This window comes from Tamandua tetradactyla, chromosome 14 (genome assembly GCF_023851605.1).
Source record: "Tamandua tetradactyla isolate mTamTet1 chromosome 14, mTamTet1.pri, whole genome shotgun sequence".
Lineage (NCBI taxonomy): Eukaryota > Metazoa > Chordata > Mammalia > Pilosa > Myrmecophagidae > Tamandua > Tamandua tetradactyla.
Genome location: NC_135340.1, coordinates 68,379,801 through 68,406,381, shown reverse-complemented (window position 1 = coordinate 68,406,381; position 26,581 = coordinate 68,379,801). Strand labels below are relative to the sequence as shown.

Sequence of the window (26,581 nt, the reverse complement as noted above, 5' to 3'; positions counted from 1 at the left end):
AAAGAATCATCCTACTTCGCCCTCGCTGGAGAGCCACAAGAATCTAAGGGAATTGATATGACTATCTAACAATGACAAAGCAGCTCTGACTTTGGCTGTCCTAGTTCCATGCTTGTTTTTTCTCCTTTCAGATCCTCTTCTGATATTTGGTTTCTGTTGCCTTTTAAAAGTTTCATTATTATGCATAATGTATTCACTGTAGGGCAGCATTTCCTGTAATTTATGTCTCTTCATTTTACTACTCAGCAATTCCTCAGTATTTAGCCTCATAAATTTCCAGTTATTGTCCTATATTTACACATTGCGTCTGCTGGAGAAGTCTATATGCAATTTAATACTGTGTGCAATCCAAAGGGACGTTGACAAGGAGGGTAAGCCTGCTGCTTATGCCTCTCCTAACAGAGTAAGATTGCTCATGATCAAAAGCAAATAATCTTTACCTTTTTTCCCCCTCCAGTATTTATCTTATTAAATAACAGTAGGGCCTGAATCCCTTGACTTTACAAAAGCATCCCTTGCCTGATCCTGGGGACCTGAGCTGCTGGCCTCCAAGGCCCTTTGTGGCTGCGATGCATTTTGTATGCTGTACCTCTCCATCAGCCGGCTGGGCCGCCTGTTCCTCCCCCTCTGAAAGGCCAAACAGTGCTAAAACCTCACCTCATCTGGCTCTGGGCTCCCTTTGTTTCTTTTATATTGTTCTGCCATTGCCCTAAGGCCAAAAGATCTTTGGGGCTGTGGCCCTGTTTGGTGTTTGGCACACTTTCATTTACTGAACATCTCTATGTACATTTATGATGCCATATAACTAATAATAAAAACAGGACAGCCTAGGGCATCGTTTTTTATTGCCGGCGCCGTGGCAGCTGTGGAGGATGGGGAGGGCAAAGGAGGCGAGCGCAGGAGTGATACAGGACTGGCCCACGGAGCCTTGCCCTTGTGCAGCGGCATCTGCTGAGCCATGTCCCCTTCCAAGGAGCCTAGTCCACCATCCCAGTCTCGCCCAGACCCTCTCACAGAGCAATTGCAAGTTTTCCGAACACTCTGCAATGGTAGAAAATATCAGAAGGGACGATTTTGTGCACTGGAGGGCAACTGTCTGGGTTGCCTACCCCACTATTTTTCAAGTGGCAGGTTTGCCCTTCTCTATGCGTGTGCAAAATGGATGACGGCAGAGCTCACGGTGTTCATCACTGCCTGCTGCTGAATTGATGCAGCTCTCCACGGATGCCCTCAGCTGGGCAGTAATCCATATTGATGGCCGGGCTTTAGAGCAGCCGTTTGTATGCACAGTGTCCCTCTGTAACTGGCTGCTTTTGGTGGAGGGGGCCTAGGTGGTATAGGTCCCAGGTCTGCTGGCTTGGGCTTCAGCATGTTGAAAAGGCTGTAATAGGATTTTAAAGAGAAAAATTTGTTTCATGAAGGTGTTTTCAGGAGGCAGCATAGAAAAATGGAAAGAGCCTTAATTCTAAAAGTAAATGGCCCGACTTTGTATTTCAGGTCTGCCCTTGCTAAGCGTGTGACCTTGTGTAAATCACTTAACCACTCTGAGTTTCAGTTTTTCTCCTCTGCAAGTGGGGAGTAAAGAATAACTCAATAACTCACAAGGTTGTCAAAAATCCAAAGACCATGTTTGTATACACACACACACTCAAAATACATGGCTCGTCTCCATTCTCTATGATTCCGGCTACTTCGGGTGCCTTGGTTCATCTGGAATATTTGGTGCAATTCTACCATGAGGGCAATTGTTGGCAGCATCTACTTAGAAAAAGTGAACCCTCTCTAAGGTTAAAACAAAAATTCAATGCTGATTTTTACATTTGTTCAGGGTGTGCGGTTTGTAAACAGTTAGAGGAACCTGTTCCGTAAGGGATCCATGGACTAAGGGGACAGAATATGGGAAGGATGCAGTGGAAAAATTAATTCTGTGCAACGGCCTGGCATTGATCTTGGAAACACATGGTCAGCTGGAAGCAGCCCTTGGAATGTGCCAGAGCCAAAAGGGATTGAATGTAGTTTACAAAATATGTGTCAGTGAAAAACAGATTCATTTTGGCTGGGATATTTTGTCATGGTGCCAAAGCCAAGAAAGACTCAACAAACAATGGAAAGTGAAGTAACCAGCGGGCATGAGGGGAGATATGCATCCACGTCTCAGATTTCTTTAATGACCCTAACTCTTTCAACCCCACCCGCTGTTTGTGCAGGGGCCATTACCCTTCAGCTTTCAAAATGGCCTGTCCTTTGCTGGGTGCAAACCCTCAACAGCAACATGGGGGGGGGGTGTTATTTGGGGGTTACTACAGATGAGTTAATAGTTATCTCTGAACTGCACATGCTAAATGCTGCCCTGCGCCTGTAAAAGAAAGGAATCAATTCCCTTTACATGTTCTGAGGACCTAACAGATTTTTCTAGAAACAGAAGATTGATAAAGAAGGCAGTGATGGCCTATTTCAGGGAAATATTTTCTTTTATTCAACAAGGAGTGTGTCCTGTAGTGCTTTTTTGACTTGCTGATCTGCTAATTTTAACAAAAAACTTGAACAAAGCCTTAGCTGTCTCTACCTTTTCTTTCTAAGCAAGAAATCCATTTGACCTACAAAAATGAAAAGGCTATGACAGGCGTTTCAGCTACGGGCAAGTGAGAAGAGGTAGCTGCTCTGGATTTGCTGTTGCCTCTTCTCCACTGTTGATTTTTGTGTGTCAGAAGGTGTGTCTACCCAAACCTAGTATTTCAGTTTCCTTCAGTCATTAGCAGGAAGGAAGAGGATCAGGGAACCCACTGGCAGCCATTTATCTTTCTCTTCAAGTACCATGTTCTTTGTAAATGAAAGAGGCCAATCAATAGGGCAATAAGGAAGGAGGGCGAGCAGCTGGGAGGTACCCACTGCTTGTGGAGGTTTACTCACAGCCAGTGCCCCACACTCCATCCCAGAGGGGCAGCTCATCAACGTTCCAGGGAGGAAAACTGGGCTTGTTTTTTAAATTAGCTTTCTACTAAACAGAACAGGCTGGTATCTGAAGAGCAAAAGGACACATCAGTTTAGCATGTGGGGCTATTGAAATTAGATGTATACTGCCCCCCTAGTAGGAGGCAGCGCTGTGGAGGGGAAAGATTATGGGTCAGGGAGGTCAGGCAGATTTGGGTTTCAAATCTGGGCTTCACTTCTCAGCTCTGTCAACTTGTTCCGTTACTTTCTTTGAACATTTGTTGCCTCTTCTGTGGGTTAGAATAGCAGTACCAATCTCAGTTATCAGAGGATGATATAGGATAATTTGTGTCAAAGTACTTCAAAGAATTGTGCTCAGAAATTTGAATTCTTATTAGTTCTATTGTTATAGAAACTGAAGTACTAAGTGTTAGGGGAAAGAAACAGGTAACTCTTTGTGAATCCATAAGGCCCAGTTGGGGCTGTTCTATCATATGGGTAAATCTGTAATTTCTTTAGGGAGGAACCTTCTCCTTAACTTTGAGACTTCCTTGGTCCTCAGAGCTGAATTATAGTTATGACTTCGAAGACTACAACATCCCAATATGTGAAGATACTAAATATCACCATTGCTAATCTCCAGTGTTCTGATCACAATATTTTTATTAGGATGCACACGGTCTCATGTATTCATTTTGCAGAAGGCTTGAGAGATGTTGTGATTTGTCCAGGCTCACGTGTTGGAATAGTGGGTGTAGTCCTATTTCTCTCCCATTCTGTTTTAGTTTTGCAGGCTGTTCAAAGAACAAACCATGAAATGAGTGTGGTTTAAACAATGGGGATTTATTCACCTACAATTTTGAGGTCAAGAAAATATATAAATCAAAGCATCATCAAGGTGATGCTTTCTTCCCAAAGTTTGGCTGCCAGTGATCCTTGGTTCCTCTGCCACATGGCGAGGCACATGCCCGCATCTGCTGGTCCCTTCCTTCTCTTCCAGGTTTTGTTGCTTTCAGCTTCTTGCTTCCCTGGCTTTTTCTGTCTGAGGGAATTCCATTGTCTTATAAAGGACTCCAGTGATAGGATTAAGACCCATCTTGAATGAGGTGGGTCACACTTATGTTCACACCCACAGGAATGGATTAAATTTAAGAACATGTTTTTCTGGCGTATATACAGCTTCAAGCCAACACAAATTCCATCAAGGTAATTTCCCAGAATCTTTATAAAAGAGTATATCAATATTAAGAAGGAATTAAATGGTCTTTTAAGCAACTATAGCAATATTCAAAAGCCCTAGGGAAAAAGTATATAAAGTCTGTAATTCCTCATTTGAGGGATATGACCAAGAACCCATTAGACTTCTCCCCCAAACACTCTAGCTAGAATTCCATACTTCTGCATTCTATCGTTTAGCCAGTTTGCAAACCCAGGATTTCCTGGGTTTGTCCACAGTGATCCCTTTATATCTGTTGAAGCTGCTGTGGGGTTCAATCAGGGTGACTGATACTGCCAGATTGTTGTGCATAACAGGACTGTGGGCCCCCTCTAGAAACTCCCATTAACTTCTAAGCATTGGGTGTCATTATACTCATGTAGCAGAGCACCCATGCTTTAGTGAGTGCTCCCTGAGAGGAAAACTACTCCAACAAGTGATGTCCACATGGAAGTTGGGCCTCTGGAGAGGCAAAATTTTTACAACAAAGTTATAAAATTATCTCCTACTGCCCCTCCCAAATTACTACCTCTTGTTTTCAGGGTTCTTGGGGTCCCCAGCCCAGGATTCTACCTATACTATAACCATGAGGAGAGAAAGTGCAATGAAGGAAAAAACAAAAAAAAAGGCCTAAACACACCTGAGTCTGTTTTCACCATAATTACTATGTAAAACATAATTTATAAATCATGTGTTTCCTCAAAATCTATGATACAGTTTCCACCATGGTCAAGAGGCAGTATAATGTATTGGAATGAAAAGACTACAGGCTTGAGCCAGAGTCAAGGACTTAAATCTCCTCTGCCACTTAACCAGCTCTGTGTTCCTGGGCAAATAATATCACCAAGCCTCAATCCTTCATCTATAAAGCATACCTACCTTATAGAGTTGTATGAATTTTGGAGATTTGCATGTTATGTACTAGTCCTAAAATTGGATGCTGAATAAAAACCAGTAATAATTAGAGTTAGAGCTTTCTATTGAGATTACACTGTGATGAAAAATATCCTTCCTTGATGTTTTTGAACACTAGAGCAAATACCTGGCAACCTGGAAATGCTTTGGATGAGTCATTTTAGATTTAGTAAATGAGGAACTGGCTCAAAGTCTTTTATTTATATTGTTGGGATTAAAGATATTATAGGGGTTGATAAAACCAAATGTTCGAAACACCATACATCTGATTTTCCAATCTTTCTTGAAGCATTCTATAGTCAAAAATGTGAACAGATTTTTTTTTTTATTACCATTATCTCACTAGAAACCACTGGCTCTAATTATTACAGACTTTAACTTTATATATTAAAATTCCTTTATGATTTCATTTACATCTGGCTTCTAACCATAACCCCAGGTAGACAAAAGAGAAATATTTTTTTCCCTCCAACCTTGCTTCCAACTGTGCACAGGCTACTTTCCTCCCGCTTCAGCACCCAGTCCCGGGATCACTGGGGCAGTCTTTACCATTGAAGAGCTGTTGAATTGAGTCCACACACTGAGGCTTGGCTGCAGGCTCCTTTTGCAGATGAAGATGTCAAAAGGCAGTCTGCAGTGAGAATGACAGCGTGATTAACCAGAAGGAGGCCCAAGTCAGAAGTGGCCGGACCACTGGGAAATTAAGGCACCAATTTTCACCGTCAAGATCAGCTGTGATAGGGTGATATCCTAGCAACAGCAGAAGTCTTAACCTTGCCATCACAGCAAAAACTAATTTTGTGGTGTTATCAGTTCCAATATCTTTTAATCCAAAAAGTCTTTAAACAGAAAATAAATACTCACACATTTCCTCTCCTAGATCTGCCTTTTGCCTCTAATTGGGAAACCCTTAATTCAGTGAATTAAAAGGTTAAGTGAGTCTTAACACAAATTTCATTTGCTTTCATTCTTGATGCAACCGCAGGAAGCTCATTCGAAATACGGAGAGGGATGGTAATAGTTAATGTTAGCAGCGTTCATGGAGAAAATGATACTTAAGATCACCCTTGTGTATCTTAAACCCAATGTACCGTATTTTATCATCCAGATGCCCTGTTATTATGTTGATTCAGATTTACCATAGGGCAGCACCATCTCTTAAAACATAACTTCATATAAAGTGGTCACCCAATAAGGATGGCGGCTTCTCTGTCCCTTGACACCAGTGATTTAAACAGGCTTCACTATGATATATTTATATTTTTAAAAATAAGCATGATAGAAGTTCAGCTGCCAGGTCCGTGAGACAAGATAAATAAGCTATTCCATGCACTATATTGATGTATCAAACTGTCAGAACATGCAGTTTCTCTTTTGAAAACTAAGCAAAAATAAAATTGCTCTTTAATGAGCCCAATCCTCCAATTAAATGTAAAATTGTGCCAGAGGTCAAAATTATTCTCGACACGCCTTTATCTCTGGTTAGGAGCTCCTGCCCCAAGATTCTACACTGCTGCAAATATCCAGCAAGTGTCAGCCCTTCCTGCAGAGCCCAACGCACAGGTGAGAACGGAGCCTTGTGCCTAGCACTCAGTTACGGGAAGGAAAAGGGCACAAAGGAAGTGAAGCAGCCACAGCCAAGGCACTGGGGCCAAATAGGATCAAGAAAGCCAAGGGAGAAGGCAATTTGAGGACACCATGCTGATTGCAGTGTAGATATTATGAAGCAATGGGACTAAAGAAAGCTAGATGGTAGCTCTCCAAGTATCCAAAACTCCATCCATTGAGCATAACAGGCCCTCCCTTCCCCCTGCAAAATGGAACTGCAAGATGTTGAGGACCCAAATTATACTGCTGGCTAAAACGCCTGCCCTACAGGCCGAACATGATCCATAATTCAGTAGGAGTTTATATTGAAAAATGGGAATAACTTCCTATCCCAGAAATTCATTCTTGGGATAGAATGATAGAATGTCAGTCCACACCCTGACTCTGATGCAAAGTCTCTAAGGGAAAAAAAAGAGGCAGACAGGGAAACCCCAGAGCAGGCAAGAGAATGAAATGATCCGTTGGTATGTTCCTCCCAAACTCAGGCAGAGGATTCAGTTCAATTAAAGTGTGGACACAATAAGTAGGGGGAGGCGTCCCCCCACCCCTCTTGGGGACCTGGGGAAGGCATTTTACTGGCAAAAGGTGGTGTAGGTTTTGCACACTAGTGGCTTTAACTACCTCTGGTCTTTCAGCACGCATTTGTGTGTGTGTGTGTGAAAATGACATATATACAAAAAAACAATAAATTTCAAAGCATACCATAACAATTAGTTATAGAACAGATTTCAGATTTTGGTATGGGTTACAATTCCACAATTTTAGATTTTTCCTTCTGGCTACTCCAAGACACTGGAGACTAAGAAATATCAATATAATGATTCTGCAATCAACTCATTTGTTAAGTCCTATCTTCTCTGTTATAACTCTACCTTCTCCCTTGATCTTTCTCCCAATCTTTAGGGGTATTTGGACTATACCCATTTGAACTTTTTCATGTTGGAAAGGATGCCAATAACATGGGATGGGGGGTGGAGCTCGTTGATGTTCTGAAAAGGCTGGCCCCTGTGCATTTCAGGACTTATCTGGCCTAGGAACCCATCTGGAGGTTGTAGGTTTCTGGAAAGCACTCAGTGCAATAGAACCTTTGTAGAATCTCAGAAAAAGCCCTAGGTGTTCTTAAGGATTGGCAGGAATGGTTTTGGTTGGGGTTTGGCAAGCTATGATAGGCAGAAATGTCTAACTGAAGCTTGCATAAGAGTGACCTCCAGAGTAACCTTTTGACTCTATTTGACCTCTCTTAGCTACTGATACCTTATTTGTTACAATTATTTTCCCCCTTTTGGTCAGGATGACATTGTTGATTCCATGGTGCCAGGGCCAGGCTCACTCCTGGGAGTCATAGCCCACGTTCTAGCACATAATTCGCCTTATGTGGAGGAAGGGCCTACTTCAGAGCTATTTAGGAAGTCTTAGGGTTTTACACAGGAATGCCAATGCAAGTTTGCTGGTGCCTCCAGTTTGGCGAAGCTGCTGTGGGTGCCACTGCCCTCACAGTGTGGGAAGCTGTGTCTGAAAATCTGAAGTATGCCCAGCGGCCCTCTTGCTTCTGGGCATCCATGATCTCAGCAGGTCACTCCACCAGCTGTGTGTAGGCTTTCTCTGAGGACTGACTTCTGCATTTCTCAGGCTGCCTGCGCTGCTGCTGAGCTGTTCTTGCTAAAAATAAGCCACAGCTCTCTGCTCCACTGCCTGCCAAACTGGGCTGGCAGCTGCTGTGGTCTCCCCTTCCCTTCCCCACAGCTTCCTGCCAGCGTCAGAACCAGTGCATTCTGCCCTGAAGGCTTTTTTTTCTCCTGGTCCCACTCATAGCATGTCACTCACACATCCTACTTTCACCTTTTCGCCTCCTCTCTCATAGATGCATGGATTTTGGAGCCAGCCAGATTGCCCCACACTGAACCATAGCTCCAATACTTACTAGCTGTGTGACCTCAAATAAGTTACTTATCCTCTCTGGGCCTTTTCCAGCAGGTCAAAATGAATGGAATCGTAACAGTATGTAGACTTTTCGGATTGGCTTCCTTCACTTAGCAATATGGATTGAATATTTATCCGTGTTGTTGCAGGAATTAATAGCTCACTCCTTTTTATCACTGAGTAATATTCAATGATATGGATGTATACCATTTGTTTATCATTCTTCTATTGAAGGTTATCTTGGTTACCTCCAGTTTGGGGCAATTATGGATAAACTGTCATGAATTCATGTGCAGGTTTTTTTGTGAGGACATAGGTTTCACATCATTTGGGTAAATACCTAGGAATGTGATTGTTGTATCATATGGTAAGTCTTTAAAAGAAACTGCCAAACTGTCTTCCATAGTAGCAGTACCATTTTGCATCCCCAACAGCATGAATGAGAGTCCCTGTTATTCCACATCCTCAATGACAATTTGCTATTGTCCATTTTTTTTATTTTAGTTTTTCTGATAGGTTTGTAGTATTCTCATTGCTTTTTGTTGTTGTTTTTTGGGGGGAGGAGTGCATGGTTCGAGAACAGAACCCCATTCTCCTGCATGGAAGGCAAGCATTCTACCACTGAAACACCCGTGCACTCTCGCATTGTTTTTTAATTGCATTTTCCCAATGACAAATGACATTAAGCATATTTTCATATGCTTATATGCCATCTATATATCCTCTTCAGTGAAATGTACATTCAGATCTTTTGCCCAGTTTGAAATTGCATTGTTTTCTTATCGCTGAGATTTAAGAGACTTTTACATTCTGGTTATAAGTCATTCATCAGATACATGATTTACAAATATTTTCTCCCAAACTGTAGCTTGTCTTTTCATTCTTTGTGTCTTTCAAATACCAGACGTTTTTGATGTTTCATGAAATTCTGTTAATCAGTTTGTTATTTTATGAATCATATTCATAAGAAATCTTTGCCTAACCCAAAGTCACAAAAATTTTCTCCTATGTTTTATTTGAGAAGATTTATAGGTTTAAGTTTTACATTTAGAGTTATGATCCATTTTGAGTAAATTTTTGTATATGACATGAGGTATGAATCAAAGTTCAATTTTTTGCATATCTAAACATTGAAAAGACTATCCTTTCTTCTCAGAATAGACTTTGGGCCTATTTCTACTCTTTGTTCTGGGGGAAGAGTACTGATGTTTGCACCTTATTATGGAATGCATCAAAAAAATGAGATGAATTGATGATGGATAGATATGCGACAAGTTAATGGCAAATCTAGGTTATAAGTATATGGATGTTTACAGTAAACTTCTATCATCATTTCTGTTTGCTTGAAATTTTTCATAATCATGTGTTAAAATAATAACTCCCTTAAGGATTTCTAAAAAGCACCAGCATGCCATTAGTTTGTGGACCAACCTTTAAGAACGACTTCCTGTATGAGTATTTTAATCAAGCTTTTGGTATCTGAATTGTAGAAAACCAGGTAAGGAGCCATCCTCTACAGAACAATTTCTTAATCAGACAATTTTTGGCTGGGTGTGCTCCCATAATGGCCATTACTTCTGTTTTTTGTTGTCATTGTTGTTTGTTTGTTTGTTTGCATGGGCAGGCAACAGGAATTGAACCCAGGTCTCTGGCATGGCAGATGAGAACTCGACCTGCTAAGCTGCGATGGCCCACCCCATTACTACTGTTTTTTAAGAGTTTACCAGTCCTTCATATGAGGGGCTTGATGTCAGTCTATTATTGTTGGATTGTTTGTCGAGCTATTTTATAGTTCATGTTTTTGCAACATACTAAAATATCTCGCATTGGTATAGCTCTTTGCTGTCCTGTAACAGTGTTTTCATTCACAGTATGTCATTAGATCCTGTGAGGTAAGCACTGCACCAGGTATTGTTATCTCCATTTTCCTATTGATGAAACTCAGCTCAGAGGGGATCTCCTTTTCCCAAGATCAAATGCCTAACAAGTGACAGTCAACTCTCCACACTTTGTAACCTAACGCCACATTAAACTAAACAATGGAGCTTTCACTCCCAATTATAATTTGAAAAGTTTGTGGCCCTGGCTAATCATCTCAATGATTTTGTAGTCAAGTTTGATTGTATTCTGATTCATTCCTTGGAATGTCTCCAACAAGGATGGTAAGTCCCCTTTGTCAAAAGAATGGTGGGTTTGATGCAAAGTGATGTGTGAGCACCAAGAGGATGCTGTTAATTGATTCATCAATGCTCTTAAGTGTGAACAGGTGTGATGAAGTGTACAGAAGCAAATGATGTGGATGTAGCAGAGCTGTCAGAGGGGACTTTGACTATCAGAGGAGATGTTTCCTTGATTATATTCTACCTTCCTCTCCAAACCCCATCCTGCCTTGGCAACTTGAGGAGGCTTAGGAAAAGTGACAATGAGATGTGGGCCACGGTACTACACACCTGAGTAAGGTGGACATATTTGACCATATGTAGACTTAACAGGCAGATCTTTCACGAGAGCACCTCTGACCTATAGCTAAGGCTAAATGAATTTCTAGGAATAAGATTTTCTTTTAACACTCTCACCAAAATTCACTAAAACTTGTCCTGGTTTGCCCAGACTTTCCTTGATTTCACAGTGAAGTTCCACATCCCAGGAACTCTCCTCAGTCCTGGGCAAACCAGGACAGTTGGTCACCCTAGCACTTGTCCATTTTCAGCTTCCCATCCCTCCCGATTTGTCACTGAGGCAGTCCCTGAAGGAGCTGCAGGTAGAGACTGTCCACTGACCCCATCACAGTGGCAGGGTAGAGAGTCCTGGCAAGAAGGAGCCTGAGTGGTGCTGTTCCTGGTTCCACCAAGTGGGTTAATACACTATGCCCCACCCTGTCCACTCTGACTCCCTTTCTTTCTGTGTTAGTTAGATTCAGTTGTCAACTTGGCCAGGTGAGCATACCTAGTCTTGTTGCTGCAGACGTAAGCTAGCGGTACGTGAACCTTATCTGTTGCCACTTACATCTGCAGTCAGCTAGGAGGCGTGTCTGCTACAATGAGTGATGTTTGACTTAATTGGCTGGTGCTTAAATGGGAGATTGCAACGTAGCACTGCTAGCAGCTTGGCATTCCTCATCTCAGCACTTGCAGCTCAGCCTGGGCCCTTGGAGATGCAGAAAGAAGTCACCCCGGGGAAAGTTGTTGGAACCCAGGGGCCTGGAGAGAAGACCAGCAGAGACCATCTTGTGCCTTCCACGTAAGAAAGAACCTCAGTGGAAAGTTAGCTGCCTTTCCTCTGAAGAACCAACAAAATAAATCCCCTTTTATTAAAAGCCAATCCGTCTCTGGTGTGTTGCATTCCGGCAGCTAGCAAACTAGAACACTTTCTCCTGCTTCTGGTTTGCGTGTCATATTTGAATGAGCAATAGAAGAATGAACATGACTTCGGAGATATTCAGACCTGATTTTAAATCCTATTTAGACCATTCATTAGTTTTGTGACCTTGGGCAAGTCAACTCTGAAGCTGCAGTTTCCTACCTTGTGAAATTATTGTAAAGATTAAGTGAGATGATATACATATGTAGTATAGGCACAGAGTAGGTCCTTCCTAAGGATGAGACATTAACTTTTGAGGGAAAATCTCCTACCTTGGAAAATGAGAGAGAAAAATGCCTCAAGCAACTCCCACTTTGGACAACTTCCTGTGTCCTCATATCCTGCCCTTTACTCCCTTTTGAAGGGTGTCTCTCACCTTTACCTGCTCATTAGATCATTTCCACAAAGCTCCTGGACAACAAGGATTTCTGAAATGCACAATGGCATCCAGAAGAGAACAGCTTTTACTTGGGGGCTGCCTGCTCTCATGAAAATCAAAGAGTAAAACAGGTCACAGGGGGCATCAACAGCCGTGTTCAGCAAGGTCCTTGCAATTCCAAATGTGGACAAGGAAAGGGTAGTGCTGACTGGGCTTGAAAAAGTGCAGTGGAAGGCAAACAAATAAATGATGTAAGGTTTTGGAAGAAAGACGTTTGATGAGGACTTGACCTTGACCTGTGGAGCTTAGAGGAAAGCTCCACTGAGTGAAGGTAGGCTGTAGTAGTAAATTGGTCTGAACAGAACATATAGAGAGTCATTATGAGAGGAGACAGCCCTCCCCATCTTGTTGGGACTGTGACTGCTGAGAAAACACCTCCTTAAAGGGCAGCCTACTGGGGAGAAGTGGACTTAATTCAAAGACAATAGCAATCCACATTAGGGCCACAGAAAACCAGGGACTATGAAATGGTGACCAGCCGAGCTATCTCATGAGCTGCTTGCTTGAGGTTGGTTGGCTTAGTTGGAGAAAGTGAGGAGGTCAAGGCTAGGAGGCTGAATTCCTGCAAAGGCTAGTGAATTTGACATTTTTCCGCTATCATGGATTCCACCACTAAGTCATGCCATGCAGCTTACACATGTGTGTATACTTGTTACTGGTGACTCAAGTTTGCCCTCTGGAGCTTTCTCTGAATTCTTGGCAAATGTGGAAATTCATGCTATTTTTTTTATAGGCTTAACCAATGGACTAAGCCAGCAGTAAAATTTTAATTTAATCACTTCTTCATTCAGTCAATCAACAAATATTTGAGTACTGGCCCTGTGGAAGCATTGTGCCAGGTACTATGGATGAGTTGTAAAAAAAAGAGGTATAGTCTCCCCCTCATGGAGCTTGCACTTTAGTGGTAGTGGAGACTGACATTACAAAGGTAAATACACTCTATTTAAATAATAATTACAGCCTGGGTTAAATGCTATTAAAAAAAAGGAAGGTTCTATGAAGGAAAACAATGATAGTTACTTTAGATTGGCTATTTGGAGAAATTTGTTCTGAACGGCTGATAAAGGTTGATAACTGAACAGTGAGAAAAAGAAGGTCACTTTCAGTGTGTGTAGAAGAGTAGTAAAGGGATGGTAGAAGTGGAAGATAAGAACATTTCAGGTGGAAGAAATAACCATCAACAAATATTTTAGTACCTACTAGAGCCAGAAACTCAGTTAAGTGTTTGCGATATAAAAATGAATAAGACACAATTCCTGCAAAAGAGAAGTTCACTATGGAATGAGACCTAAACAACCGATTATTGCATTAAACTAGGTAAGTGTAAAGAGTTGTATGAGCAGAACACTAAGAATAACTTCAAATGAAACAAATGCCAGCCACAGGGCAGTAGGTGTCAGGAAATTTTTCACTGAGTCCCTTACATTCAAATTGTCTCTTAAAGGATAAGTGGGAATGTAGCACCTGAAGAATAAGAGAAAGGGCATTCTAAAAAGAACTAGACACATGAAAGGACCTGGATGTGGGAAATAGCAGCAGGTTAATTCTGACAGGAATACAAGATGTGTATGGAAGGAGGGAAGGGATTTGCTCTTTATCCGGACAAGAAGCCAGGGGCTATTGTTAAAAAGAAGTCCTAAGCTTCCTATTACATACTGCAGATTAAACTTATACACATTTAAGTTTCTGTTTCCTGAAACCCAGTGATATCCTGGTAAACATCTAGAACCAGTTTTCAAGGATAAAAACTAAGTCCTGGTTCGAAACATTTGCCAATTTCTATGGTGTAAATACTCTCACCACAGCTGATTTCAAGCTTGCAATGTCATTAAATGCAGAGTTGTGAAAAGACATGTAAAATCACGACCTGGCAGGAGCCAAGTGTAGCATGCCACTTCTGAAGTCTTACTAAAATGAAAGCAAAAGAATATCAAAAAGGAAAATTCCCCGAGGACAGAAGACAAAAAAAAAAGAAGTCAAGAAATTTTTGGAAAATAGATGAACCAGTGGTAACTTACTTAGTAGATATGAAGTAGTACAAAGATAAAGTATAGTATGGCTCTGAAAATGGGGCTAAAGTATTTAATAAAGAGAAATTAGAACAGATTGAGCAGCTTGGTGACTACTTTTCCAACATACTGGCAGTAGTCTGGAAATTTTCCCTCTGGAGATATAAACCCAGTCACACTGGTTTCTGGTATACTAGACATAGTTAAAAGTGAAGGTAAATTGCAGGATTGAAAGCACAGATAAGTTTAAATGAAATATGATGTGTGATCTTCCCTCTACTTGGCTCCTAAACACTGGCAGCCATGTTTATTCCCCCAGGCAGAAATTGAAGGATTCATCTCTGGGGAAACTGACCAACCTAAATAAAGATATTTTAAGACAGCAAGTTCTATAAAAATTTTGTATTTTATGCACTATTCTTCAAGAAACTAAAAAATGATGTGCTCTAGCAAAATAAAAGGTGGAAGGGAAAAAAAAAAAAACAAGAAAAGGAAGACATAATCCAAGAAATAGGAAATTCATTACAGGAGAGCAGCAAAGAGGATACCTAGGTTAAAGTAAATGAAAGTAGCAAGATGACAACCAATAGTTGTGCAGCAATCCTAAGAGGAAAAAAAGATTCCTGGGGGGAGAAAACAGGACAGAAATCTCTAGAAGTTGTCTCCTGGAAAAAATATCAAATAAAGTAACTTGTGATATGACCAAAGAGTTTGAAAGTATAGAAAGCAAATTTTCAATTCTGTTGATGTGTCGGGGATAAATCAGTGATACATACATAGAAAATCAAGAAAATTAATAAAATGTATAAGAAAACACTAAAATCATAGTACAGGTAAAAGAGTTGAAAGGGATTACATGGGGGGGCTGAAATTGAGAATGTCAGGTGGGAGGGGCAAGGCTCTACTCTTTTACATTATAAATGCAATAGTGCTATTTGATTTTTTTTAGTGCTATTTGATTTTTAAAACTGTACGTTTCTTATTTACAAAATGTTTTTGGTTGTTTTAAATGCTATAGTTCTGAAAGCAATAATCAGCAGGCATTTAAAAAGTCTTAAAGTGTACATGGATATACATAAAAGAGTACCCATTGAAACACAGTTTGTTACAGTGACAACTGTTAACACCTTAAATGTTCATCAATAGGGCATTGGTTAAATAAATATCAGCAAGTCCATAAAATAAATGGACTATTTCATAGTCTGAAAATAAAGGGTAGGTTGATGTGTCTTGTCATGGAAAGATCTCTTCATATATTTTTAAACGAAAAGAGCAAGTGCTGAATAGTATGTACCAAAGTGTATGTATTTATATACATATGTGCGCGTATATTTATTTCTCTGTATGTGTTTGTACATAATAGGAACATATATGGAAGGATACAAAATAAACTATTAACTGCAGAAGGACTTTCACTTTTTCTTTCTAAGTATTTATTGTTTGTATTTTCACAAGTATGTACTATTACTAAAAATGAAATCCACAAAGATAATACTTATTAAAATAAAAACACAGAAGAGGTTGATCCAATTAAGGCTCAAGAGCTTCAAGTGAGGACATGCCCACATGGCCATTATCTGCAGAGCTCGGGCTCAACCTTGCCAAGGGAATTTGCACCTTCAACTCTTCAGTGCCCCCACCTGTACAGCACCTACCCTGGCTTGGGTGTGAATCTTGCACCTGGCTCTCATATCCATCAGACCGTGGGTAAATATCTCAGGGGGATTTAGTTCAGGGAGAGAACCAAAATGGAGATGGTAACAATATTACCTACTACCCAGGGTAAATTGTGGTGACCTCTCAATAAGTGCAAACTACTACTGTTATTATTACTTTATTTCACAAAGAGGGTTCCAGCACTGCCCCAGGTTTCACAATGGAATTATTCTAATGTCTAAAAGGCCCCTTACCCCCAGATGAAGTAGAGGGGGACACTAGCAGCTTATTGTCAGCTGTTCTTCCTGCCTGGCAGAAGACAGATCATTTTAGGACACTTCGGCTGCCCCATAGAAGACTCTGTGGCATAGGGGAAGAGATTGGGCTTTTGTATGCAATGTTTGAGTTCAGTGTTTGTGGCTCATCACCTATGTCAGCTTGAGCAAACTATTTAACCTCTCCAAGCCCCCTTTCCTCATTGGTAAGCCAAGAGCCTTCATCGACTCGAAATGCAGTTGTGAGGATCATATACAAATATCCTTCTAAAGGACCTGGATCCTGATAGTCTCTCAACAAATCGTAGCTATTATTTTGATTTTGATTATTCTATCTGATCATGACTATTCCTTATGATTCATAACACAGAAGCATACTCACACTGACACATTCCCCTCTCAGAGACCGTCTCTGGGATTGCCTGACTATTTTGGATGTGGTTTTCTGCTCTTGGCAAGGAATTGGTCTCACTGTTGCTTTTAAGAGCAGTGAAAGGAAGATGTGACATGGAAGGGTGTTCTAGTTTGCTAGCTGCTGGAATGCAACACACCAGAGACAGATTGGCTTTTAATAAAAGGGGATTTATTTTGTTAGTTCTTCAGAGGAAAGGCAGCTAACTTTACACTGAGGTTCTTTCTTACGTGGAAGGCACAGGATGGTCTCTGCTGGTCTTCTCTCCAGGCCCCTGGGTTCCAAGAACTTTCCCCGGGGTGACTTCTTTCTGCATCTCCAAAGGCCTGGGCTGAGCTGCAAGTGCTGAGATGAGGAATGTCGAACTGCTTAGGCTGTGCTACCTTGCGCTTTCTCATTTAAGCACCAGCCAATTAAGTCAAATGTCACTCATTGCAGCAGACATGCCAACTAGCCAACTGCAGATGTAATTAGCAACAGATGAGGTTCATGTACCATTGGCTTATGTCCGCAGCAACAAGACTAGGTATGCTCACCTGGCCAAGTTGACAACTGAATCTAACTAACACAAAGGGTAAGACAGAAGAACAAAAGTAATGCCTAATGATCACATTGCTCTTTACAGTTTATAAAACACTCTGAGGTTTACAAGATGCTTTCACCAAGATTGCCTCCAGTCAGTTTTTAGGCAGCGGTCTACATGGACACCTCAAGCATGGCCCCTAATGGCAGTACATAAGCAATTTCATGAATATTCTTTCCTTGCTCCTTTCTCAAATCCTTCAAGTCCCTAGACAGGTAAGAAAGGTTTACAGTTTGCAATACTGGACTTGCATTCCAACCAGCTCACCCAGTAAATCCTAAAGTAAGCTGCAATCTCAAAACCCACTAAGTGAATAGATAGCAGCCATTTCACCCATCATGACTGTTCTAATTTCCAAGCTGGTGAAATGTGATATACCAGAAACAAAAGAGCATTTAAAAAGGGGAATTCAGTAAGTTGCAAGTTTACAGTTCTAAGGCCATGAAAATGTCCAAATTAAGGCAAGGCTATGAAAATGTCCAAATTAAGGCACTAACAAGCAGTTACCTTCACTCAAGAAAGGCTGATGAAGTTCAGTGTTTCTCTCTCAACTGGAAAGGCACATGGCGAACATGGTGATGTCTGTTAGCTTCCTCTCCAGGCTTCTCATTTCATGAAGCTCCCCTGGAGGTGTTTTCTTTCATCTCCAAAGATCTCTGGTTGTGTGGGCTCTGTTATCTCTATAGCTTTTTACAAAATGGTTCCCTCTTAAAGGGCTCCAGTAAGCAACCCCACCTTGAATGGGTGGAGATACAGCTCCATGAAAACCATCTAATCAAAAGTTACTACCCACAATGGAGTGGGTCACATCTCCATGGAAGCAATCAAAGGGGTCCTAACCCAGCAATATTGAATGAGTATTAAAGGACATGGTTTTTCTGGGGTACACAACAGATTCAAACCCGCACAATGACCTACTGAGATTTTGCCTTTTTTTTTTTACCCTTGTTACAGAACTCACCTCAGATGCTGAATATATGCGATGTTAAAAAATGAAACCAGTAGAAATTGATTCCTAATCATTATATTATCTCCTGGACTATTGCCTTTCTCTTGAAGTGAATTCAGATTACGATTAATTTACATTGATTTTAAAAATCTAAATTGTACCTTCCTCTAACTACATTCAAAGCACTGAACCAAGTTTTATATTATTGCAGAAGCCTACTGGATGGTTTAAACGAATAGCATTTATGGATGACCCCAGTCGCACTGAGAGAGATTTTATTACTTTTAGTGCTTTACATCATTTTATACGGTGCCCTAGGAACCAGGCCATTCACTTTATATATGTCTTATCTGAGGCCCTACCTTCCCCTATCCCCTGTTCCAAACTAAAACAAAACTGGGGGAGAGGGAGAAAAAGAAAGTTATATGTTTGGGCAAAGTTAAGGATGAGAAATGGTTCACAGGCAAGACCTGAGTATTATCTTGATGCCTTGAACAGGGTTCAGCACAGACTAGACATAAATATTGATTAATAATAATAGTAATATGCACTAATGGAGGAGAGTTGAGACACAGCCAACCAAAGTTTATGAGTATTTGACATGGCTACATTACTTAAATTCAGCCTCACATTTTCAAGTGAACTTCCATAAAATTTTGGTAATTCACCCCAATGTAGCCCTTTTCCCTCAAGAGAAGATGGCCCATCATCCATCTCCAGAGATCCTGATTAGTCTATGCTAAAGTAGGCAAACTCTTCCTTAAGGTGCAAGATAGTAAATATTTTAGACTTTATGGGCCAGACGCAAAATCAAGGGTATTGTATAAATACTTTGTGTGTTCATTTAAATGCAACCATTTTAAACTGTAAAAACCGTGCTTAGCTCTCCGGCCATAATGAAGAGGTGGCTAGCTGGATTTGACCTGCACATGGTAGTTTTCTGCTTTCTGGGCTAGGCCGTCATAACAATCACATGCTCTTATTCAGTGATGATTCAGGAGCTTCTGCTTAAGCCAATCAGAGCTTGGTGTTTCCCTGAGAATAGTTATTGGTCTCGGAATGAGCACATGACTTGATCCAATAAGACCTAAGAGAAGAACCTGATTCTGTGGTTGGGAGAGCAGTTCTCTCTGTCTCTCTGTGCCTCTCTCTCAATCTCCCTCTCACACACACATTCTCTCATCCTCTTTCTCTTCCTCCCATGCTTTCCTCTTTCTTTCCTCTCTCGTGCTGGATGTGAACAAGTAAGCTTATTGCAACAATTGCTGCTGAGACTATTCTTGTGATGATTGGAAAGTCAACTGGAAGACAAAACATCCATGTGGAGGAAGACAGAGCTGAAAGAATCATAGGGAAACAGAAGCAGATCCCTGATTGTACAGTGCCTGGAGCTCATTTCACTTTGGGGCTCTTTATTACGTAAAACAGCAAATGAACACATTGTTTAAGCCATCTTAAGTCATTTGACAATTTCTTACAGCCCAAAGCATTCTAACTGATACAAATAAAGTACAAATCAGGAGTCAATATAAATACTCCAAAACTTCAATATAATAACCTTTACCTGCTTACCTGTTCTCTCTGTGCCCTCAAGTTTCCCCCATTTATTTTTGAAAGCCTCTAGAAGATGTGCTAAGAGTGAATAGGTTCATGTTTTTCTGCTCCAGGCTCTCTGTGATGTCTGCTGCCTGGAGGCCCTAGTTCTAGACCCTGCCACTACCACTGTTGTTGCCAATTGCCAATGCTTTTGTGAAGATGGTACTTGCCCGGCTCAAATCCCAGCTTCATTACCCTCCCACCCTCTTCAGTCCTCACTGCTCTGAGTTGTGTTCTGAACAAAAATGTGGGAAATGTTCTGTTCCCTATTTTTGAGTAGGCTAAGCTACTGTAATAAAGAGACCTTAGCATTCAGAAGCTTAACAAATGCTGAAGCTTATTTCTCTCACATAGCGGTCAAAGTGTCAAATTCAGTAGAGGAGTCTTTGGGCTAGAATGCTCAGCTTTTTGTAGTCTTTCAAGGACTCAAGCTGATGTTGGCTCTGCCATCATCAAAGGGTCACTTCCAGAGCATTCTGTTGGTTTCCCTTCCAGGGAGAAGGGAAGGGAGGAGAGCACTGAAGAGTGAACAAGAGAGGTTTCACAGGCCATGCCGGAAAGTGGTACAAATCACTTCTGTTCACACCCCACCAGAGAGGATGTACTCACATGACCACACCCATCAAGGGAAGCTGTGAAAGACAGTGTTTTACCCTAAATATTTTGGAAAATATCCTTTAAAAATACATACTCTTATAAAATGTATAAAAATGCAATAAAATGACAAAGATGATTTTAGCTGTGAGTTGCAAATATGGGAACTGAACCACAGAGGTAAGCCTCCATTCAATAGATCTGTATCTATGCCTAATAGTCCTTGCATAGGCCCTAAAATTTAAGGTGTCTCTGTGATCCCCTTTTGCATATTATAGAAGCAGAATTTTTACCACTTTTCAGAACATTCTACCCAAGACTTTATCTACCACCTTGTGTGTGCATAGCAAGTCTGTTTTAGTTGCTTGAAGTGCACATGCCTCATTTTGTTAATCTACTTCAGTCTATTTCTGCACACTGAAAGACAGTTCAATTCAGTATTCCACACTTCAATATTAATTTATCTTTTCAACTTCTTCAACAGAGGATGTGTGCCCTCTGTTACAACTTGGCTCAAATCCATCTGTCATTTTATTGACCTACTGGAAACAATGTCCAATGAATTCCAGCTCACAGATTGTGTTTGCTTTAGCCACACATGAAACCAGGACACTAAGTGTCTGTTTTTAAAATGAACCTTCACAATGACAGAGATTTTCCACATAAGAATGAATATACATCACAAAAAAAGAGCATATGGAGCGACGGAATAGGAGCTTTCAAAATTGCAAAAGGTTAAGAAGATCACTCAAAATTATAATCTTAAATGGATGGTTATGCATTTTCCTGTTGGCCCAGGAAGATTCTCATGCATTTCCTTTAAATGCTGATTTATAAAGGGCCTTTTTTTCCCAAACAGTTTAAGAGGAGCACTGAATTATACAGGTAGATCATTTTGAAATAAAGTATCAGGCTTTGTTTGTTTTACAAAGAAAATCCAGGCTATTTGAGGGAGAGGGAGCAAATTATATTACAATAGAAAAATTTTCTTTAGTAAACACATTTTTGAGACCAAGAAATGAAGGCAAAGGATTTTCTTTTTAATTTCCTTAAGGACATGTGATTCTTAACGAAATTATATGCAGAAAAATCTAGTGTAAGTGTAATTTTAACACCGCTTATCTGTGGTGCAGTACATTGTATTATAAGAGAGGGTTGCTGTTATTATTTTGCTATTTACATAGATCAAACAAACAGTAAGCTGATGAAGAAGTATTCCATAAATATGAAGTGGGCAGGACGAGGTGGGGTTTTTCTTAAAGCCCTAATGCAGCTCCTTATTCTGACTCCACTGACTACACAAACAGAAAACTTCCATCAGAATTCTGCTGTGTTCTGTGTTTACATATGCCATACTCTGTTTACAAATGCTCTTTCTCTAGGCCAGAAACAAATGGCTCAATCCGATTCCCAGAACTGCTCTGCCTACAGAAGATGTTCTCTGTTACCCTGACTTGATATTTTATTTTACTTTTTTTTTTTTTACCGCATGGGCATGCACCGGAAATCGAGTCTGGGTCTCTGGCATGGCAGGCAAGAATTCTGCCACTGAGCCACCGTCACCACACCCTGCTATTTTATTTTAAATGAATAAAAGATAGAATCTTAGAATACTGCTAGATTCAAAGAGAGGAAATAGTTCTCAAAATGGATCTTGTCCAAAAGCTTCTAAGAATAATAGATCCTCTCCCTCTTCCCTCAAATATTCATATGCATTTTGGGAAAACAGTCATTTTTAAAATCCATATTTCACAGGCTGCTGTATAGATTTTCAATTGCATTTCAATTTCAAATCAATTCCTCCATTCGCCAGAAAAAGTGGTCCTAAAAATGGACTTTCTTCTTTTTTGTTTATTCAGAGGTATATATGTGTATGAGAGTGAAACTTTTAACCACGGAATATTTAAAACATTGATTGAAAAAAACAAAAAAATTTATGTAATTGTGAAGAATATGAGTATAATTTAAGAGAAATACAAGGCAACATTTTGACAAAAGTTATCTTTAGAAATTGCTAGATTTCTGAACTTCAATTATTGGCTATAATTTATTATAAAAATGAAGATTTCTTTTCCTGGATAAATTAACCAGCAAACTTTTTTCTGTCATACACATTGCTAATCTGAGTACAAGCCCCAGGCCTTCTTTTTTGCTGTGTGACCTTGTAAATCACAATCACTCTGAAACAGTAAAATGAGGATAAAATTATCTTCCTCTTTTGCTTTGAGGATTAAATTGGATAATGAATTAGGACATGCTTTGTGAGCTATAAAATGTTATAAAAAGATTAAGTATCACCAGTGCTTTTTAAAGTAAAAATTGAGATATCATTACTCATATTTTATATATTGTAAAAATCTCTCTCACCCTTTTGTCTTCTTGTACCCCTTTCTGAATTGGTGTGAAAACATATTGTTTCTGCCAAATGAGTCTAAATATGAACCTTCATTTATCTGAGTGGACATGTGTCAACACTACTTGCAAAAAAATGTGCAATGCATGCCATTACAAAAATCATTGGATATTGTTATTACCTCAATATTTGATGCAGAAGGATTCAGTCAAACCCCCATAAAAATGCCATTTTTGTAGGTCAAAGACAGCCTAATTTCAGTAATTCCATATAGTTCAACTTCTTAGTTTTCGAAATCAAAAAGAAAAGAGACAACATACTTAAATGAAAAAGGGATTATTAATTGTCGTAACCATCCCCCTGCACACACATACAAACATACACAAGGGAAAACTGAAAATGAAATGTCTCCATAGACTGAAACACCAGACACTAATAACATTTTACTGTCTACCCTCATTTAGCAGCTATGTTTAATAGTCTGAACTACAATTTAGGTCTTTTAGACAATGAAGCCATCTAACAAGTCACAGTTACTCAAAGTGTCCTGCTTAATAATATTGTATTGATCTACAATAAACTTTTTTAATTTTAAATGATTTATTTTTCTGCTTGTGAAAATAATACATGTTCATTGTAAGAGATTTGAAAAATACGTAAAAATATAAAGAAGTAAAAAAAAAACTCACCCCCAAAAAATAAAAATAACTCACCCTTTTTCCCACCATCCAGTGAGAGTTAATGCAAACTTCCCAGCATATTTCATTTCAGAATTTTCCTCTACATTTATTTTTGTGCATAGTTGAAATGAAATTGTACATGTAATTTTTTTATCTGGCCTTTTCACACTTGGAAATTATATCATAAGTAGTTTCTAATATTAATATGCTATTGGCAAATATCATTTCAAAGAAATGTTAATTTCTCATTACATAGGTATATCATCTTACTGAATGATTCTTACTGAATCATTCCATAATCGTTGGGCATATAGAGTTTTATATTCAATACTGCTAGAAACATTGTTATACATTCTATTTTCCTCTGTTTCAGAATTTCCTTTTGATGAAGTCTTAGAAACAGAATTATTGAGTAAAGGAAATGACTCTTTTTAAAGTTCTTGAGATATATAAACAAAGAGCTTTCACTAAATTATACTCTCAACAGTAGTGTGTGAGAATACCTATTCAACTTCAACACCATCATCTCAAATGCTACTATATGTTTCAATTCTGGCTTATGAGGGTTCTCCAGTAATTGTATCGTGTTAGTATAGATTGTAAATATAGAGTACGATTATTTTAATTCTTTAAATTTTCTTCCCCATTGATGAAGTGAATTTTTAAAATGTTATTTGGGTTATGCGGCATTTAAAATATACTTAGATTTTGTCACTGTGGCACCAACAAAGCAATGGCAAGTATATTTTCATTTATCTATTTGGTTAATTTATTCAGCAAATAATTACTAAGCACCTACCCAGATGTTTAGTACCAGGTACTAGGACCTGGACATACAGCAGTATAAATTAGAGACAATAACAAGTAAACAAATACAAAAAGTAATTTCAGATAGAGATAAGGGCTAAGAAGGAAATAAAGTATATCATAGTGAAGGGTATCATATTACCAGTGAAGGTATCATATTACATGGGATACTTAGGGAAAGCCTCTCTGATAGGGTGACATTTGAGCAGGGACATACACAATGAGAACACTCCAGCTTGTGAAGTTCAGTAAGAAAAAATTCCCCGAGGTAGGAATCAATGGACAAAATGATGAGGAGAAGACGAAAATTGCTTAACTATTGTAATGAGAGAACCAAGATCACAGCTTGAAAGATCAGTGGAGCAGAAGTTGGAGCCAAGACTGAACCACAAAGGACTCATTCCTAGTTGCTTCAGGTATGAGATGTTCTTAAATGTTAATTATATTCTAATGAGAAAAGCCTCATGTAAACAAAGTAAGCTGTAATTGGCCTAAATAGCTATAGTCTGGGAAGGATCGTGGGAGATATCTTGAAGTATACAAAGGATGGGAGCTCAAGAAGATCATCTGGAAAGTGAATGAGATCTTCTGAACCTTGGAAATCCAGAGCTTCCTGGTTCTTTAGCTAACAATAAGATCAGTGTAAAAAAATGGAATATTTTCTAGAGTCCCTGTTGCTTCATATTTCCTGCCTTGTGGATTTGGCTGCAAGGGGGAAAAAAAACCTCAGAACTAAGAGACTTTCAAGCTCATCCTTTTGGAAGTTTTGTTGAATTTGTGTAGGTTTCTAGCAAAGAAGCAACATGCTACTCTGAATAATGAGATCATCTCTTACAGCCACCAAGGAGGGACAAGCCCAAGCAAAGGTTTTCAATAGGCAGATGGAAAAGTCAAAATGAACAATAAATGCCTGATAACTATTGTCTGACCACAGGAAAAGAGAGCTGAATCATATCACCTCTATGGCTTTTCAGATATACATAAATATCCCCTACTGTGGTGGCTTGTCTCCAAAACGGACATCATCAATTCCTTCCCTCCCTGCACATTCAGAAGGATAGTCTATTCTTCCCCTGTCTTTGAGTTGCAGACAGCCTGAGTGACATGTTTGACCAACAGAATGGGATAAAAGTGACATTCTGGACTATGAAGGCCAAGTCAGAAGAAGCTTGTAGTTTCTAACTGAGCCTCTTGGAATGATCATTCTGGGAGAAGCAGGCTACTATGTAAGAGTCCGTATACTTCCATTCTGTGAGAAGCCCAAGTCACTTGGAAAGGCACCACGTGGAAAGAGAATCAGAAGCCAAGGAGCAATGAGGCATTAGACGTGAGCGATGAAGCCATTTTGGTTGTGAATCCTCCAGCTTCTGTCTCAGTGGATGCCACTGGATCAGAGATAAACCTGAACTCTTCCAAAATTCCCCACCAGAAAATGATGAGTAAAATAAAAAGACTGTGTAAAGCAACAAGAGGAAAAAAATAGATCAATTGGACTTTTTCAAAATTAAAAACTTTTATGTACCAATTGACATTTTCAATAAAGTGTTTCACACTTAACACTTTATTGACATTATCAATACAGTGTAAAGGCAATCAATAGAATGGAAGAAAATATTTGAAAGCAATATATCTGAAAAGGGTTTAATATCAGAATATATTTAAAAATCTTCTACAGCTCAACAATAGGAAGACAACATGATAAAAATTGGCAATGAATTTGAGCAGATTTTTCTTACAAAAAGATATACAAATGGTCAATAAGCACATGAAAAAATGTTCTATACCATTAGTCACTAAGGAAATTCAGATCAAAACCACTGTGATATGGCACCTTATACCCACTAGAATGGCTACTTTGGGAGGAAAAAAAACAGGTGCTGGTGAGGATGCGCATATACAGGAACATTTGTACATTGCTGAGACTGTAAAATGGTGCAGCTACTGTGGATAGCAGTCTGGTGGTTCCTCAAAAAGTTAAACAGGAGCCAGGGGAATGAGGAGTGAATGCAGAATGGGTGTAGGGTTTCATTTGGGGTGATAAGAAAGTTCTGTAATGGATGGTGTTAAGGGTAATGCAACACTGTGAATGTGAGTAATGCTACTGAATGGTATGCTTGGGAGTTTTGGGGATGGCAGGTTTATGTTGTACATATGTTTCCACAATTAAGAAAGAGTGGCTAAAGAGACAATGACAATTAAATTCAATATAATACATGAGCCTGGACTGGATCTAACAATGGGGGATAAAAGGCCCAAAAAGTCACTATTGGAACATGTG

General features: G+C 39.6%; 1 long non-coding RNA gene across 2 annotated transcripts in view; it reads right to left on the bottom strand.

The window, feature by feature from the left end:
- Positions 1 to 836: 836 nt before the first annotated feature.
- The window catches only part of LOC143655162 (uncharacterized), a 603,365-nt gene continuing 577,620 nt past the window's right edge, over positions 837 to 26,581 (bottom strand). For both annotated transcript variants that reach the window (XR_013162082.1, XR_013162084.1), the window contains exons 10-11: positions 5,536 to 5,693; positions 837 to 1,381 (exon numbers count right to left, since the gene is read on the bottom strand). This is a non-coding gene — a long non-coding RNA (uncharacterized LOC143655162). The remainder of the gene's footprint in view (positions 1,382 to 5,535; positions 5,694 to 26,581) is intronic.